The sequence below is a fragment of the Ixodes scapularis genome, unplaced genomic scaffold, assembly GCF_016920785.2.
Source record: "Ixodes scapularis isolate PalLabHiFi unplaced genomic scaffold, ASM1692078v2 ptg001212l_1___fragment_1__unscaffolded, whole genome shotgun sequence".
Lineage (NCBI taxonomy): Eukaryota > Metazoa > Arthropoda > Arachnida > Ixodida > Ixodidae > Ixodes > Ixodes scapularis.
The window spans coordinates 1785224-1802508 of NW_024610117.1; positions in this window are offsets into that span (position 1 = coordinate 1785224).

Genomic DNA, 17285 nt, shown 5'->3' on the forward strand with positions numbered 1-17285 from the left:
TTTCTTGCACATGACATTCGGGCGAAAGGACATCCAAGGGGCTACAAGGTGCTACAAATGCGTCCCTTGACGTCAGGTCGCGTGACATTCTTCCCCTCCCCCAAATTTAGCGGGGAAACTTTTTGTTTACGCTCATGCCGTCGGTAAACAGGGGAAAGATTCACTAAAAGCTACCGCTGTAAAAGGATATTCAAGGGGCAGAGTTTATTCGGTCGAAATATGGTTTTGGTATGGTAATTTAGACTCTAGAGCACTTAAAGCCGTAAAAAGCAAAGGTATCACCGAACTTGACAATCCTTGTCAGAGTCAGGATATTTTGACCCTAAATGGTCGAAGAAGTGCCAGAGTTAGGCTTCACTGCGTTTTTTTCCCCTGATACGTGATGTTTCGAGCTTTGTTCGTATGTTTTCAGTTGTCCACAGAAAAAGTGGATAGCCGGGAGAGGTGTGGGATGTAGTTCAGTAGCAAGCGTTGAGCAACAATTTCGAGGACACCTAAGGACCTCTTATGAGTTGTAAAGGCGGAAGCATCACTGGCTCGCTGGTGACTGCTGCGCCACTGGGTGAGGCAGCGGCGGGAGTGCGAAGCACGATGCGGCGTGTGGTGGAATCACGTGTCATCTCATCATCATCACCGCCCCAGCTGCAGGTACCAGTAGATGACGTTAGACCTCAAAGCGTAACGTTAGGCATCACGTTAGGCCTTCGATCGTCAGGCCAGCGCATACCCGCGTCTCCCCTCCCGCTGCGCCGCTAGCAGTTCGGCTGGCTCCTTAGCAACGATGACGCCGTTTCTATGGAGCCACATGACGCGTGACAGCCAATGGGAATTTAGGTGCCATTTCGCTCAGCCAATGGGAACATAGGTGCTGTTTCGCTCACACAATGGGAATTTTGGTGCCGTTTTTCGCCAGCTTAGCTCTAGGTGACAATTAAGGCTCTCGCATTAATATTCTTTTTTTTTTTTTAGCGCAGCTTTTAGGCGCTTGTTTTCGGCTTGAGAGGCGTCGCCATCGGCGTCGGCGAAATCGCGCGTTGCATAATGGGACGTTTCCCATAATGACGTCACACGTGACGTCAAGAGGCTCACGAGTGACGTTATGAGGGCCACGAGGAAGAAGGAGGAAGAGACGGAGGAGGAAATTTTTTCCACTAAATTTAGTGGAAAATGAATTTTCCACTGAAATTAACGGAAGAATTTCCGCGCTAAAATTAGCGCAAACATTTCCCCGCTAAATTTAGCGAAAAAAGTTTCTCTCTAAATTTATCGGCAAAACCCTGCTAAATTTAGCGGGTAAATTTCCCCGCTACATTTTGCGGAACAATTTCCCCGCTAAATTTAGTGTAAAATTCCACCCTATTATAGCGGAAAAGATTTTCACGCTTGTTCTAGCGAAAACTTTCCCCGCTAAATTTAGCGGAAAAAGTTCCTCGCAACAGTTAGCGGAAAACTTTCTGGGATACCGATTTAGCGAAATAGTTCCCCTCTCGATTGAGCAGAAACATTTCCCCACTAAATTTAGCGACAAAAAATTCCCCGCTAAATGTACCGGAAAATTTTCCCCTCTAAATTTAGCGGAAACATTTCCCCGCACTAATTTAGCAGAAAAATTTTCCCGCTAAGTTTAGCATGTAATTTTTCCACTGAATTCAGCGGGAAATTAAGCGAAAATTTCCCTCTAAATGGTAGTGGAGGAAGAGAGGGGGAGGGGATGGTAGGAGGGGCATGCTCTCGCCTCTGTACCCTCCCTCCTCCGGCTCAAGAGCTGCACTCTAATTCTGCATCACAGGGAGTTTTAAACGTCTTTCATTTTCGTTTTAAATCGACGACTAAAACTAAACCTCGAAAGTGTCTTCAGGGTGGAAGGTTCAGGGTGGGTGGAACATGAAACACTGAACAAGGACCAAAGGGGTTGACAACATAAAGCATTGATTTTGTCTGAAACTTTATTAAATCACAATAAATCATTCATACTTCTTATCTCCTTGCTTATACGGTAACTCTAGCTACATATAAGACAAGTGCAACGACGATTCGCTTGTGGAACTGGTAGTTACTGGCGCTTTTATGCTGAAATACTCCTAAATTTCTGGTGTTTTATTCATTGATATCATCTTCCTGAGTAACGCACCCTTGCTTGTTTACGTTATACCGTTCCCCAGCTGTGGTCACATGTTATGTGTCTTATGTACGGTGACCTTTAACAAAGAAATGAATACACACGCGAGCGCGTTGGCGAAAACCGCGTAAGCAAGAAGCGAAAATGCGTAAAAGAAAACAGGAAATCGCACATTTAGATTCTGATGTTTATTTGTCTCTTTATTTTCTTGATCTTCGAAGGACCGAGGACCTTTCACCGCACTTTTGCACTGAGAATTAAAATAGCTTTTCTTTCATGACATTCGGGCGAAAGGACATCCAAGGGGACATCCAATACGTCCCATGACAATATCTCCCCCCCCCCCCCAAAAAAAAAAAAAAAAAGAAAAAAAAAAGAAAAAGGTTTTAGGAAAGCTTTTTGTTTACGCTCATGCCGTCGGGAAACCAGGGAAAGGGTCACTAAAAGCTACCGCTGTAAAAGGATATCCAAGGGACAGAGTTCATTTGGTCAATATAAGGTTTCGGTGTGGTAATTTAGAGTTCATAAAGCCCTAAAAACCAAGGCACAACCGAACTTGACATTTGTTGTTAAAGTCTGGATATTTTTTTCCGGAATTGTCGAAGAAGTGCCAGGGTTAGGCTTCGTTGCGGGTTGTTTGGCTGATAGGTGGTGCTTCAAGCTTTGTTTGTTTATTTTCAGTTGTACACAGAAAATGAGGATAACCGGGAGAGGTGTGGTAATTATGTGGGTGAGCAGAAGTAGAGTACTTTGGACCCCTCTAACGCTTTAAAGGAAAGCCTTGTTTGGTCCAAGGATTGCAGAACTTGAGCCAAGTTTGTCGAATCACTGGCGTACTGCTTAGAGTGTTGTGGGATTCCCCTTACCTTACTGCACCACGAAGTAGATCCCACTCCCTTGGTGGATGGTGAGGACTGCTACGGCCGGGTCCGTCCGAAGGCCGCCTTGGGCTCCGAGGAGAGGAATCACTCCGAAACACAAGAATTCTCAAGAAGAGGGTTCATTGGGGTTTCGCCACCACGATGTGCCCGTCGGCAAAACTAATGAATGAAAAGAACGGAAAAATGTCGGCGCTGTTGTATCAGACAGATTCACCTGGAGGGGACCCACGCTGCCGTACTATAGGGAGATTCGTGGCTCGGCGGGGAAGCACAAAAAGAAAGAGGCTCGAAACCAGAGCCTCTCCCGAAAAGACTATCGGCCGCCGTCTTCGGCCGGCTTATCTAGCCTGCGGGAAATGGTGTGGCTTATTCCGCAGATGGGTCGCGTCCACAATCATTTCCAGGCGTGCGCCAGGGGCACATTCATCTAAAGGGGCGACTCCCTCGCCCCTTTGGGTGAAGGTGCCTCTTGCGCACCCTTGGAAATGAAAAAAAAACCGCCCTCTTCGAGGAATGGGGCCTGGCCTCGTATCCGCGAAGCCGCCATCATAGCTGTTCCCAAGACCTGCCTGTGCTAGGCCTAGGGAGACGGGGAACACGTGGTTCCCACAGCGTTTATGATGAATTTGGAAGTGATATGCTTTCTCTTGTCCAGAGAGAGCTTATAAAATAATAAAAACCCGGCTGGAAGTTATGGCAATTGATTTTTTTTCCACTGGAAGCAATTTATTGATGGGCAAATGTTCGACCTGGATGAAGACCTGAAAGCGGAAGTAGAGATGTGGTTCAGTTCTCGAGCGGTAAATGATTGACAAACTTGTGCTACGTTACAACAAATGCTTTACACCGAAGAAGAGGATCTGAAAAAAGTTGCTTTCGATTCGCGGAAGTAATAAATGCGTTTCTAAAAGTTTATTGTTCAGTATCATTGTGATTCTTACTTCGGGACTCGTCAATTGTTTAGCCAAACATACTATTTAAAAGCGAGCGCGTGTTTGCCTCCTCCAAGTGTGGGCACGGTGCGTTCTTTTTTAAATACTTATACGGCTGTATTATCTCTGATAAAAAAATATTAATTCTCTTTCAATTTAAAATTTACGCCTACGTGAGTTTTCCAGCTAAATTCGGGCGAAGTTGCGATGCACGGTGAGCTATTTTCTATTTTTGTGTTTGCTAGACTTGAAGCATGACCAAGTTTAATACAAAGTTATGGTCATTACAATTTGCACAACAAACAGGCATATGCTTTGTAGATGTCTTTTTAAAAGGTGTTCAGTACTGAAGATAGATTAAGTAGATAGGCGAGGCGGTTGACATTACAGGTTTTGGAAGAACCGTATGTCGTTTCCGTTTTTTTTTCAAGTTCAATATTGTCAGCCTAGTATTACATAGCCGCATACAAATGTTTATTCAGATAACGTATCCGAACAGTTTAAAAGGTTATATCGACATTAAATTTACGAAAACGAAGCTGGAATATGCTAAGCAGATGCCATTAAAAAAAGGACATAACGTTTCTGATTTATGGCTTATGACAATGCATCCTATATATTTCAAGCGCTCTTAGGCCTTCTACATCATTACACATTGTTTATGTATCGCTGAAGTGAGCGTTGAGTAAAAATTGTGGGGACACCTAAGCATTTCCTATGAGTTGGGAATGGGAAAGCATCCCTGGCTCGCTACCAGCGAGCCAGGGATGCTGGGATAGGCAGTGGCAGGAGTGCGAAGCACGGTGCGGCGCGTGGTGAAATCACGAGTCCCCTCATCATCGTCATCGCCCTAGCTGCGGGTGCCGGTCGAAGACATTAGGCCTCAAAACGTAACGTTAGGCATAACTTTAGGCCTTACGTCAGGCCTGCGCATACCCGTGTCTCCCTTCCCGCTGCGGCGGCAGCAGTTCGGCTGGCTTCTTAGCAACGATGACGCCGTTTCTAAGGAGCCACATGACGCGTCGCAACCAGTGGGGATTCAGGTGCCATTTCGCTCAGCCAATGAGAAGTTAGGTGCCGTTTTGCTCAGCCGATGGGAATGTAGATGCCGTTTTTAATGGTAATAATAATAATGATAATAATAATACTAATGCATTTTATTTCCATCAATGAATACATCAATGAAGGAGACCATGGAAAAAAGCTGTGTCAAGACAGCTTGACGAGCCCATGGCCCCTTATTGTCAATGAAATACAAATTGGTGGTACAAAAATGGTGCAAGAGCAAACATGGAGAAATTATGCAATCATAATGCAAGCACTGTCTAAAAGCACAAATTTTAAGACGATACTCTTATGGTTTCAAATGTAAAAACACACCGCGAAGTTCAGAGAAAGACATTTCTTCAATGTTAATTTTTTTCCATCTAGCCAATTTAGTATTTTGGGAAGTGTGTATTTTAACATCTGATACCCATAGTTATTATTACATTTAGAAACTTTCCAGCATTCGACACGTCGAGTAGTGTTCATAGTATACGGCACTGTAGGGGCGGTAACTCAGAAAAGCTTGAATGTCTACTTCGTTCCAACTTAACAGAGGAAGTGAGCTTCTCATGTCGTATTACACCTGAGACTGCGGTGGAAGAAATCGGAAGAACTTTCAGTAGAAGGAACAGACACAGAGAACGTCTTGAGACGTTCTCTGTGTCTGTTCCTTCTACTGAAAGTTCTTCCGATTTCTTCCACCGCAGTCTCAGGTGTAATACGACATGATAAGCTACCACCAGCTCGCCAGCACTCTCACCGTCTTTTCACTAGACGTGAGCTTATAATTATATAGTGGTTCTATACTATTATATAGTAGTATAAAGTAGTTTATAGTAGTAGTAGTTTTATATCAAGTACTTAGACGAGCTTAAACAGTTGTTGAGTTTGAGAGTGCTAGAAAGCATTTGAAATAATTCTCAACATTTTTTTCTGCAACACATAGTTTCTCTAGGTTGTGGGGATGTGGGGGTTGTGGGGTTGTGTGGAAACGGTTGTCAGTTCTTGACTCTCCACAATGTTTTTAAACGTGGTAGTGCCCCAAACAAGGTGGCAATAACTTAGACTGGAATAAAACAATGAGTTATAAATTAATAATTTAACGCTGGCTGGGAGTACACACTGGTAACGATGTGTTAATGCTATAACAGGTGATAGTCTTGAAATAACACAAAGTACATTTTCTGAAAAGAGAACTAAGTCTTAAAGGAACTAAGCATTCATATTGGGCATGAATTAAAAAAACTGTGTTTGTTTAATTCTATTATTTTTATTCTTTGACCGAAAAAGCACTGCTTTTGTTTTGTTAGTATTGATCTTCAAGCTGTACACTGTGCCCAAGCCTCAAGCTGAGTTAAAGCCATGTTAGCGCTGTCTAACAACTCATTTCCGTTTGTACTTGAAAAAAAAAACAACAACATCAGCACTGTTATCGTCTGCATAGATGATGAACTTTGTCATGAATTTAATATTGATAATGCCATTTATGTAAATTTTAAAGAGGAAAGGTCCAAGTATGCTGCCTTGTTGATCTCCGGCGGTAAAATGTTTGATTTCAGAACTATACCCAGCTATATTTACTTACTGTTTACAATGTTTCAAGTATGATTCTTCTAGTTTTAAAGGATTTTTTTTCAAATACCGTGGTATTCTAATTTTTTAAGAATGTTGTGGTCTAAATAGTCAAACGCCTTCGTAAAGTCTATAATTACACTTAGCCATTAAGTGCCCCCTCTCAAACTCTCGCAAAATGCAGTCTTCTTGTTCAAGTTTTTTTTTATTTTTTCAGAACCCAAATTGAGAAGAACTCAATAATTCATATTTATCAAAAAAATTACTAGGCGATAATGCAATACTTTTTCGAAGCATTTTGAAAATACCGGTAAAATTGAAATTGGTCGATAATGCTTGTTTTATTTTTATCTCCCTTTTTAAAGAACACAGTTACTTTAGCTATTTGCATATGTAAGCGAGCGCCATTCTGTACTGGCCCTTTTATTTTATTTTGCCAAGCGTATTCCAAGCGAGCGCATTTGTGTTTTGCCTTTTTCTTTTATTTCGCTGGGCGCAAGGTTGAGTTCTCGGAAGATTGTGATTTATCCGAACTCCTCGGCGCCGGGAATCTTGCACGTGGATGCCCGTGCCATGAAGGCGCGACTGGCTGGCGTCGGGCAGGATGCGGATCGGGTTACAGCCTTGGGCGAGCCAAAGCTGCTCAAGAAAACTATGCGGTAGTCTAACAGCAGGACTCAAAGCGAGAGTGTGTGTGGGATGGTGGTACGCGACCACCAATAGTGTCAGTCTTTTAAACTAAAATTGTATCGAAAATATGAAATCCAGTGTTTCTTTAATTCCAAAAACCCATTTGTCAAGACCTCGCTTATTTTCAAGAAGTTATTTTATTTGAAACAACCATTCGATTACACATATCTTTGGGGAATATGCCGCTAGTTATGCTAAGATTAAAAATGTAAATTAAGGAAGGGGCTATAATATCTGGAACATGTTCGACCGGTTTAATCTGGACATCGTCTGGGTCGCAGCTGGGGCTGTTCTTTAAATGTGAAATAATGGAAACTAGGTGAGCTTCATTAATTGGATGAAAAAAATGGAACTACTGCTTAGCTTAGCTCCATATGACATTTAATGCTTTTGCATTAATATATATATATATATATTTTTTTTTTACATCAACGACTAAAATTCAACCTCGAAAGGTATCTCCAGGGGCGATGCGCATTATGACGCGTGAAACACTGCACAAGGACCAAAAAGATTGACAACATAAAGCGTTGATTTGGCCTGAAACTTTATTAAATCATAATAAATCTTTCATTCGCGTTATCTCCTTGCTTACACGGTAACTCAAGCTACTTATAAGACAAGTGCAACGATGATTCGCTAGTGAACTTGTAGTTACTGACGTTGAACTAGCAATTGATTCTATTGAAACGAAAAAATAGACACGATGCCGCTGCTGCTCGTGCAGTCATGCCCGTCCGTGGCCCTGGCGCTTTTTCTGACACACGAGGATCCGTTTTGTGTTACGTAGTACGTCTCCATCATTTCTCGGGGTAGTTTGTCTTTGTGTGGAGCATCACTGTCGTGTCTGTAAAAAGAGGTTGGCATCCGTAATCCCGGTAATGCATCGCGAGGTATGTGTTAGCGGTTCCTTTCAAAGAACTGCGGTGTTCTCGTAGCCGTATATTCGGAGAAAACCCAGTCTGTCCTATGTACGTACGCCCGCAGGAAAACGGAATCTTGTATACCACGCCTCCTACGCAGGCGACAAACTGCATTCCGTGTTTGACGCTGCACCCACTGCGAGACATTGGATCGTCTTTTCTCGCGCGTTTGTTGACTGAGCTGAGCTTGTGGCGGGCGGAAAAAAACACACTCACATCGTATCTCGACGCGACTTTCTTGAGTCCGTGGGAAAGGCGGTGGATGTTCGGTACGACTGAAACTTTGTTCTCTTTCTGCTCGAGGTTACGTTGCTCTTAGAAAATTAAGTGTGGCGCTAAAGGCGAGGACAAGTGGAAGACACACACAGGGACAGGCGCTGACTGTCCATGTCTGTTTTTTTCTTCTTCTTTTTTTTTCTTTCATTTTTTTGACGTAGGTTTCATTCCAAGTTTTTTTTTTCATTAGTGTAAATTTTCAATTTTTTACCCCGCTTTTTACTTATTTCTTAATTTTGGAATAAAAAATAATTGTTGCTTTCTTTCGTCTTGTTTAGTCTTCGTTCTGATTTCGTATATGTCCTTGCACTTCTGCTTTATCTTTCTTTTATTCTTTACTAAATACCAGTTGTCAGTCAGCGCCTGTCCGTGTCTGTGTCTTCCACTTGTCCTCGTCTTTAGCGCTACATTTAATGTTGTATTGTATAACCAACTAGCCCGTCACATGATCCTAGTTACGTTACTCGATTCTTGGACCTGTTTTAAGCTGTTTCTTTTCGCAAGCTGAAGAGATGACCGAATTAGGACATTCCGAATCTTTGAGCCGCTGAATTTGGGATATGAAGCCGGAACTCAATTTGTTGACCTGTTAATACATTCATTAAAGAAGAAAAAAAGAACAATGTTTTGTTTCACGAGCTTTGAGTGGGCTGATTGAAAGTTGAGAACACCTTTCGCTGTTCTGGGACTGTAAGACCAGCAAACATGATCGCCCCCCCCCCCCCCCCCTACACACACACACTTCGACGGGGAGATGCAAGAACGGAATGAGGTTCTTTTTTGGTGCTTCATGGGTGAATCAAAGTCCTAGCCTTTTTTCTTTGAATATCTTCAGCTCATCGTGAAGCGTCTAATGGAAATTGGCCCTTTCAACGAATACCAAATAATCGTCCACGTATTTACACACTTTTTTTGGTGTTCTTCTCCAGGCAGGGTTCCGGATCCCGATCGATCCTGCCTAGGTCGGTGTTACTGAGCAAAGGGGCTACCCTCGATCCTATGCAAACTCCGGGCGTCTGAACGTACACATTGTCCTGCCATCCGATGAGTGTTGACTTCAAATAAATGGACAAGAGTTCGAGAAAGTCTTCTACTGGTGATCCCGCATCGCGTCCTGAAGTTGCTTTCGTTGTTGTGTTCCATTATGCACTCCTTGACACTAACCATGAGGTCGTCGTGTGGCAGGGAATAACACAATTCTTCAACATCGATGCTGAACCCGCTGCACCCGTTTGGATTACTGACATTGAGAAAGTCTACAACCGCCTTCGAATTGAGAATGAACATTGGATTTACAACCCATAATCCTGTAGTCACTAGTGTCTGCAGAAATATTACTATGCTTGTCTATTTTTTCTGCTTTGTACGTGTTTTTCGTTTCCATTTCCTTGCCGCTGTAGCACTTTTTAGGCTTAGTTCTGTATAAGGATACATAAAAATTGAGATTATTTTAAAGATCATGATCAGCATTCCTAAGTCAGGAGCGTGAGAGCAACTATCTCAATGAATTATTACGTGGTGCGATGAGTTTTTCCTTGTGTGATTGTGTTCACGTTCCCGGTATTTGACATTCCAGCCAGTTTTTTTCTACCTAGGCCTTCCTCATGCCATTGGCCTTTCATGTTCGAGAGATGCGCATGTACAGCGATGAAAAAAAATGCAAAAAGAAAATACCATCTGCGCAGCTTCTTACGCACATTGTCCCTTCTTTTCTCTTTGTTTATTTTTGGGAAACGAACGGAAAGTTTAGTGGGCGTCGAACACAGCATTGGCATGTTGCAATGCACAACAGATGTTTCGAAGTTATGTGAAAGCCTCTGCGTGTGCTTTCTTCGCCCGAATATCACGAACAAGAAGAGAAAGGGTTGCGTATGCAAGGCAAGACATTTAAAACAGTTTGTTGAATTTGACACGTAAACCGCAAATCAAATAACAGTGATATGCGGAAGAGCCTACGTGGGGGACAAAGGGGCACGTACGTCAACCACCGAAAATTCGACATTTCATTGTGATAGGTGTCCTATCACAATGAAAGTAAGACTCTTGAAAGATCCATTTATAGGTGGCAGTTTCGCAGAAAGCTCTACACAGACAACTGCGTTTGACTGTTTTGCGACTGCGAGTAACAAGGACATATTGTCCCGAATAAAAACATAAACTTGATTAATAAAACTTAAAAATGGGCGTTTAATTTGGTGGACTTGTGCCGAGAAAGATGAAGTCGCAAGGACCGTACATATTTTGACGGCGACGGTAGGAGGACTTACTCAATCAGCCATTCGAAGCTCCTTTTGTAAGCGCGTGGGTATCTAGAAGCTACCGAGCTCGAACAAACAACAAGATATTCTGGACATCGGGAACATTCCAGTCTTGCAGACAAAAGAAAGATAAAAGGACAAGCGGTGGCGGGGCACAAACCCCAGCCAGCGGCGTGGGAGTCTAGCACTCTGCTTTTCGCACGCGGCAACATCTACCTGCTTCATATGCCGCGTGATAAGCAAATTAGCTGCTGCATTTTATATCAACCACTTGCGACCGGCGACTCGTGGCCGTTTTTTGATGCAATGTAGTCAAATGCACTGAAAGAAAAGTATGTGCATGGGCCTTTACGCTGCTGCACTGCCATTTCGCAGCTGAATTTTGTACTTCCTTTCGTTTTGACTCTCTCTCGGTTTTAACGTCACAATGGCGAATGCATTCGTCTTCCTTTTTTCGCAGACGCAATAGAAAGACGAACGTGCAGGTGTTCGGCTCAAGGTGCCCCAAGAAACTTCGACAGAAAGCAGCAAGAAGGAAGTGCATTGTAAGGAGAACAAAGGGGAAAAAAAACAACATTGACGTGGAGCGCATACCATGCGAGCGGTGACGTCAAACAAGCCTATAAAAATGCCGTGGTGCGAAAGGCAAACATTTAGTTTTTATGGTTCTTACACGCGTTTATGCAATAATAACGTTGGTTGCTACTTGGCCGAGCGTGTAAGTCATTGCGTGCTTTGCATAAAGCCATAATCTGTTCAGTTTTGCATGCTGCCAAAGCAAACGATGCAGTTGAGGGTTTGCGCATGTTAGAAACCAAAGATGGGGATATTCAAGAGCATTAACCAGAAAACAAATCAGTATTATATTTAAAAAACCTACGTTGGGGGCCTTCTGGTTCCGCTTCCTACCAAAGCAGAACAAAACCTTTCCTCTTGCTTTCTAAAATAGCTGTGTTTTGCGCTTCTTCAGAGGCTTCCCGTGCTGCTTTTGCCACCGTCAGCTCCTCCTCTAACGCTTTCAGTCGGGCAAGGAGGCATTGTTTTTCAAGCTTAAGATTTTCTTGTTGAGCGAGCACATCACGATAACATTGTTTGTTGGCAGCCCGCGTTTCTGTTCCTGAGCCTGCGGGCGGCGTGCTGGGTGTCTAGACTGGTCGTGGGTCAGGTGGTAACTAATCGAGGGAGCCCAGTGGTTCCAGTGGCCCCACAGCAGTAGCTGCTGCCTCAGTGGTCCCTCTGCCATTGGCGGAGGCCTTTCCCAGCGTGGCAAAACAGCTGCTGCGCTAGGCTCTAGGTTTCCACGGACTTCGGCACCTCGAGGGAGGTGACCCCAGGATACACCTCGACATCATAGCTGAGCGCCCGACCTTCTGGCACTGCCTTACCAGTTGGCGGTTGTATGTTTACTGGGGCTGTGCTGGGCCTGAAGAATATACGCTAGAATGCCATGTCACCCTCGTGCATCGTTCAAAACCACTCTTTTTTTCCCAGTTCCAGTGGTGTGTTTTTTGTGCGTGCGGATCAAGTTCAATTCCTCAGTTCTCGGCTTTTGCGAATATTAGTTTTGATGGTAACTGGGCTCGAGTAGATCTAGTTTAGTGTGCGCAGGTCAAGCCCGATCTTAGCTGTTGTGGTTATTAGTTCCCAAAGTAGCTGGCTTCAAGTGGAGTGTCATAGGTTCGTGGGAATATCGTGTCATAAATTATACGGACGAGACCGTTTGGTTTGAGAATTGTTTAAACAAAGAAGATAAAAAAGAAAAATATTTGCAGCAAGGTATTAGTAAAGGTTCTACAAAATATTTACAACAGAGGTATCCGTAGACGTCACAAACGGGGCTTCCAAAGATCTTAATGTCAATAGAAAAAATATTCGTCCTACGTTAAGCCTCGAATCGTTCTGTCATTTCGACGGGGATGATGGCTGGGCGGGTGACGGGTCTCTGAGTTTCCGGCCTTGTGGAAACAGGGCAAACTCAGCGGGAGCGGTGGCCAGGCAGACGAATGCTTCAATTTCCGGCGTTAGGCCTTGAAGTTTTCCGCCGTTGCGGTGGTAAAGATAGCGGGTGAACTCTTGGCTTCCGGGTCTTCAGAAGCCTGGACGAACCCAGCGAGGGCCCTGGGCAGGCTGACGGGTCCCTGAGTTCTTGGCCTTGTGAAACCAAGACGAACTCAGCGGGAACGATGGCCAAGCAAGCAGAGTCTTGAGTTCCCGGCCTAGTCGAACCAGGGCGAACTCAGCGGTCAGCCAGCTCCTCGGACCGCTCGTCGTCTTCTTTTTTTTTCGTTCTCTCCCAGTCGTGCTGTTTCTCCGGCCGTCGACGGTATATCTCGTGACACGCGAAGCCTTGTCACGGCGAAGAATTTGTAGCCCGGTGATGGTTCTCGGCCGCGAACATCACATAAAGTCAATGTGCAGTGTCGATGCAGGCCACGCATGCTTGTTGTTGCTTGTCCCTGCGTTTATTTTCAATAGCGAAACGACTACCATGTTAAGGAGCAGATGTGCTGAGGGGGACTTCAAATTTAGTGATAATGTCACCTGGTCGATGCTTGGTAAAGTTTGCTTACTGGACAGCATATTTAAGCTGACTACTAAGGATGTGGAAGCTCAGGATGACTTATTTTTTAAATTTATTAATACTGTTTACCCTTTTCGGGGTGATTATATTCCCAAAAATTGATTGTGCTTAAAGATAGGCTGCCTTTATGGTGGACAGTGTGCATGGTGGAAGTATTGCGGAAGCTTGCCGTCAGCATTTGCTCAGTCGCAACAAGCTCAGCTGTGGCCACCAGTGAATACTACCTATAGAATGAGTGATATTTGAAAGCACGTATCTCACACATACGTATTCATGTAATAGAGTGCCTCAGCTTTTTGGCCGTATTTGATTGACTTGACATCTCAATACGGTGGACCCATAAAAACGAGGTCCAATTTTTGTATTCGTGACCTTCAGATCTGCGTAGATGTATATTTTTTCCACATGAAACAACACATTTGTTTCGCTGCTTGTAATGCTTCGGCCTGACTTCGTAAACTTCTAGCATGTGTTTTTTGCGATTGTTGATGTAGTGTAAACACAATCACCTTGTCCTTATCGCATTGCATAATACCTTTTGAAAATATACCTTCTAGCATTGGGAGATCGGTGGCCGAGTGGGCTAGGGCACACCATCTCCGACCACGTGGAGTGAAAGTTCACGCCGCAGAACTCGGGGGTTCAATCCCCAACCCTACGCCGTTTCGATGTGGATGAGAATCGTACCGGCGTGCGGTCGTGTATCACTGTGTAGTACAGGCTTAAATCCCTAGGCTAGCGGTTGTGCCCGACTGGCTAAATTGCTTATCTGCAGCTGAGATACCAGACGCCCACTAACCTCCGGCTGTATAAATATTGAGGTCGGTTTGGCCTTGCTGCATACCCCACCCCGAGGAATAACACGGAGCCAACGGTTTCAACAACAATAAACTACATTTAATTGGACATGGACGAGACGATTAACATTGTTACCACCGGCGCCTGAGTCCAGGCAGCGACTCCCCGTGTGCCGCCTCTGATGCGCCTTATCAAGGCGGCGCACGCGATGTGCGCGTGGCTGGCGTGACGTCGCCGCCACGCGGGAAAAGTTCGGCACATTTGCCGCGCAGTCGGGCAACTGGGCTGGGGAGCTGCCAGGGTGCCCACAACACACAGCAAGTTTAGATTCTCCCGACGATGAGGCACATTCACTCTTGCTCCAGCCCAAGTCGACGCCGCGACGCAGGCTGCTGCTGTTTGGACGCATTTCTTCAAAATTTGTTTCTGGTAAAAGTTCGCCGATTAAACATTCATTTTCGGTTTGCGATGGTCGAGTCTTTTTGAACCGCGATATTTCTAGCGGAGGCGCGGGGTAAAAGCGGAAGCGTTTGATCACTCAAACGTTCGATTACACAAATGTGCGCTGAAGAACTGTGCTGTCGTAAATCCTTGAAACTTGCGCTGGCCTGCACTTCGACCTGGATACACGTCACGTCTTCGTCGTATGTGGTTCGGCTTCACAGTGTTTTCAAATGTTGCGGCAGCGAACTCCGCAAGAAGGTGTTCCCGCGCTCGCGCTACTCGAGCGTTGCTCAAAGCTGTGTACGGGCACTCTTCGTTTCCGAATTCCCGCTGAAAGTTAACTCCGAGAGAAGAAGTTTCGTCTATCGTCACCAACTTCATTCAACGTAGTCGCGTACTCCCTCAGAAAGAACCACTGAACCCACGAAGCCATCTTGGCGTCTGCTAGCCAAGTAAAACCGGTTGTGAAACTTTATTACGGTCTTTTGTCATCGTTTTATAATACTGGGACGATCGAAGATTTCCTAATGATTAGACATTGAGAAAAGACAATGTGAACCAAAACTTGTCTATTTTTTTACTAGGCGATTTCTTTACGTCGATTTATTTTTCGCGGGCTCAATATTTCGCAATTTAGGTCAAAGCTGAAGTTTTGAAATAATTCGCGGGTTCTATCTTTCTCGACACGGTGGGATCTCAATCTAGATTCCAATGTGTTTACGTTTTATCGGAATTGTTCGCGGAACATATTATTTGCGAATTGTAAGCGATTCGCGAAATTCGCGAAAATTAGGTCTTCGCGAAAATTCAGTAGCTTACAGTATATATTGGGCAAACTTTTTTTTTCTTTCGACGAACATTAGTTTTGAGACATGCCTGTCCTAATTAGGTACAACAATTTCTTTTTTCTGGGTTCAGTGTTCTTTAAAGTGTTCTTTTGCAGGTTGTTGTTTATCTTGCAGTAAAACAAATAAATTGAATAAAAGGGAAATAAATGAAAGGTGTAGGACGGAATATTAGTCTACCTAAAGGGAGGAGAACGTGAACTTTCCATTTTTGAGGGGAGAGGAGAGGGGGTAAAATATATGGGTGCAGGAGCAGAAAAAAGAAAGGCATTAAAAACTGCACATAGCTTCTTTCTTCATGTTACGATATGCACTGATTAAAGGGGCGATGCAACAATTTTTGTATTTTGCGCAAATACCGCTCAGAACGGATCCCTGACGTTAATGACCTGTGAAATACCCATTCGTTTTTCACCAGACGCAATCGAAGTCGCAGAAAAAAAAAAAAAAAAGAAACACGAGCAGAGTTTGTCCCTTCAACTCGCAGCCAGAACAAGCGGCCACGTGACCTGGAGCCGATTATATGCCGCCAATGTTGATCATAGCCATGCGCTGGGGTTGGCAAGGCACAGGACACGCGCTGAGTTCCAGACATTGTTGTGGTTCGGCTGTTGTCGTCATTGCAGCGATTGGACACAAAACACAACCCGTATGCTTCTCGAGCTATCGATTATCACGAGCCCAAATCGAGTGTCCACGCCATGCTCGGGTAGAATCTATAAGCCACAATCAAATATCGTCACTGGGCGGTACTGCTACCGCCCAGCTACGTCATCAGGTTTTGCGAAGGAGTGACTGAATGAAAGCACTCGGTTTTGTCCTCGAAATTTCAGCGCAACAAAGGAGTTTCTTGGTCAGTGGCGTTGCGTGCGAGTATCCTTGAGTCCTACTAGTGCCAGTAAGCTCGTGTAAAGTGAAAAACATTCCAATTGAATATCGTTCCACCGCCCCTTTAAGTTGCCATCTTGTTTTTAAAAGTCTAGAACAGGGGTGGCCAGAGTGATATGCGTTTAAAGCAGCATACAAAACTACAAAAGTTCAAAGAGCCGCAGAAAGAAAAATATGGGGTAAGGGCTACTTAAAAAAAAAGAAAAAAAAAAAAAGCCATGGATGGAACAGTTTTTTTCCGAAGAGGAAAAAAGAATAATTGTCGACTAAATAACGCCGGACAGCCGAACGTTTCTTCAAACGCTAAGCGAAAATGAATGCACTGCCCCTGACGTCCGTTATCCGTATACGGTTCGAAAATCTTTCTGTAACAAGAAAGGAAACCGGGCCACTGGGCACATCTTTGTGCCAAAACGAAGTTCAGCTGTATGCACGTAGTGTCGTACAAGTCTGCCAAGACTGTCTAATTCTAGAACTATTTTCGTGGGGACACAGAAGGAGAAGTGGAGAGGGAGCTTACCAGGGGAGCCGCCAGCCGCACTTGGACCGGTGAAGAGCCGCATGCGGCTTGGAAGCCGCAGTTTGGCCATCACTGTTCTAGAATATACCCGCCACATTCACCAAGTTCAGCATTGCCTAGAATGCCACGGACCAATAGACCGATCGTACCAGCCAGTATGACTACGCCAACGCTGCCGCGATGCATCGAGGAAACTTCATTTTTTCTGCACGTGCGACAACTTCGCTGGACCTCTCCGCGTGTAGAGCACGAGACGTCACAAGCCATCTAGTGCACTGCTGTTTGCCTCCTATGAACTAAAGTTATGGCGGCGTCACGCATGCGCCGAACGCTTGGTGACATCGGTCTATTGGTTCATGCACTTTTCGGGAACATGAGTCTTCGCGTTATACTGGCGTAGCTGACGACCTTGCCGAACGTATCCATTATTGCTTTTTTGCGCTTCTCGTACGTTGCTCACGCCCCGAAGTCATGCTCTAGGTCTTTGGATTGGATGCATGAAGTTCTATTA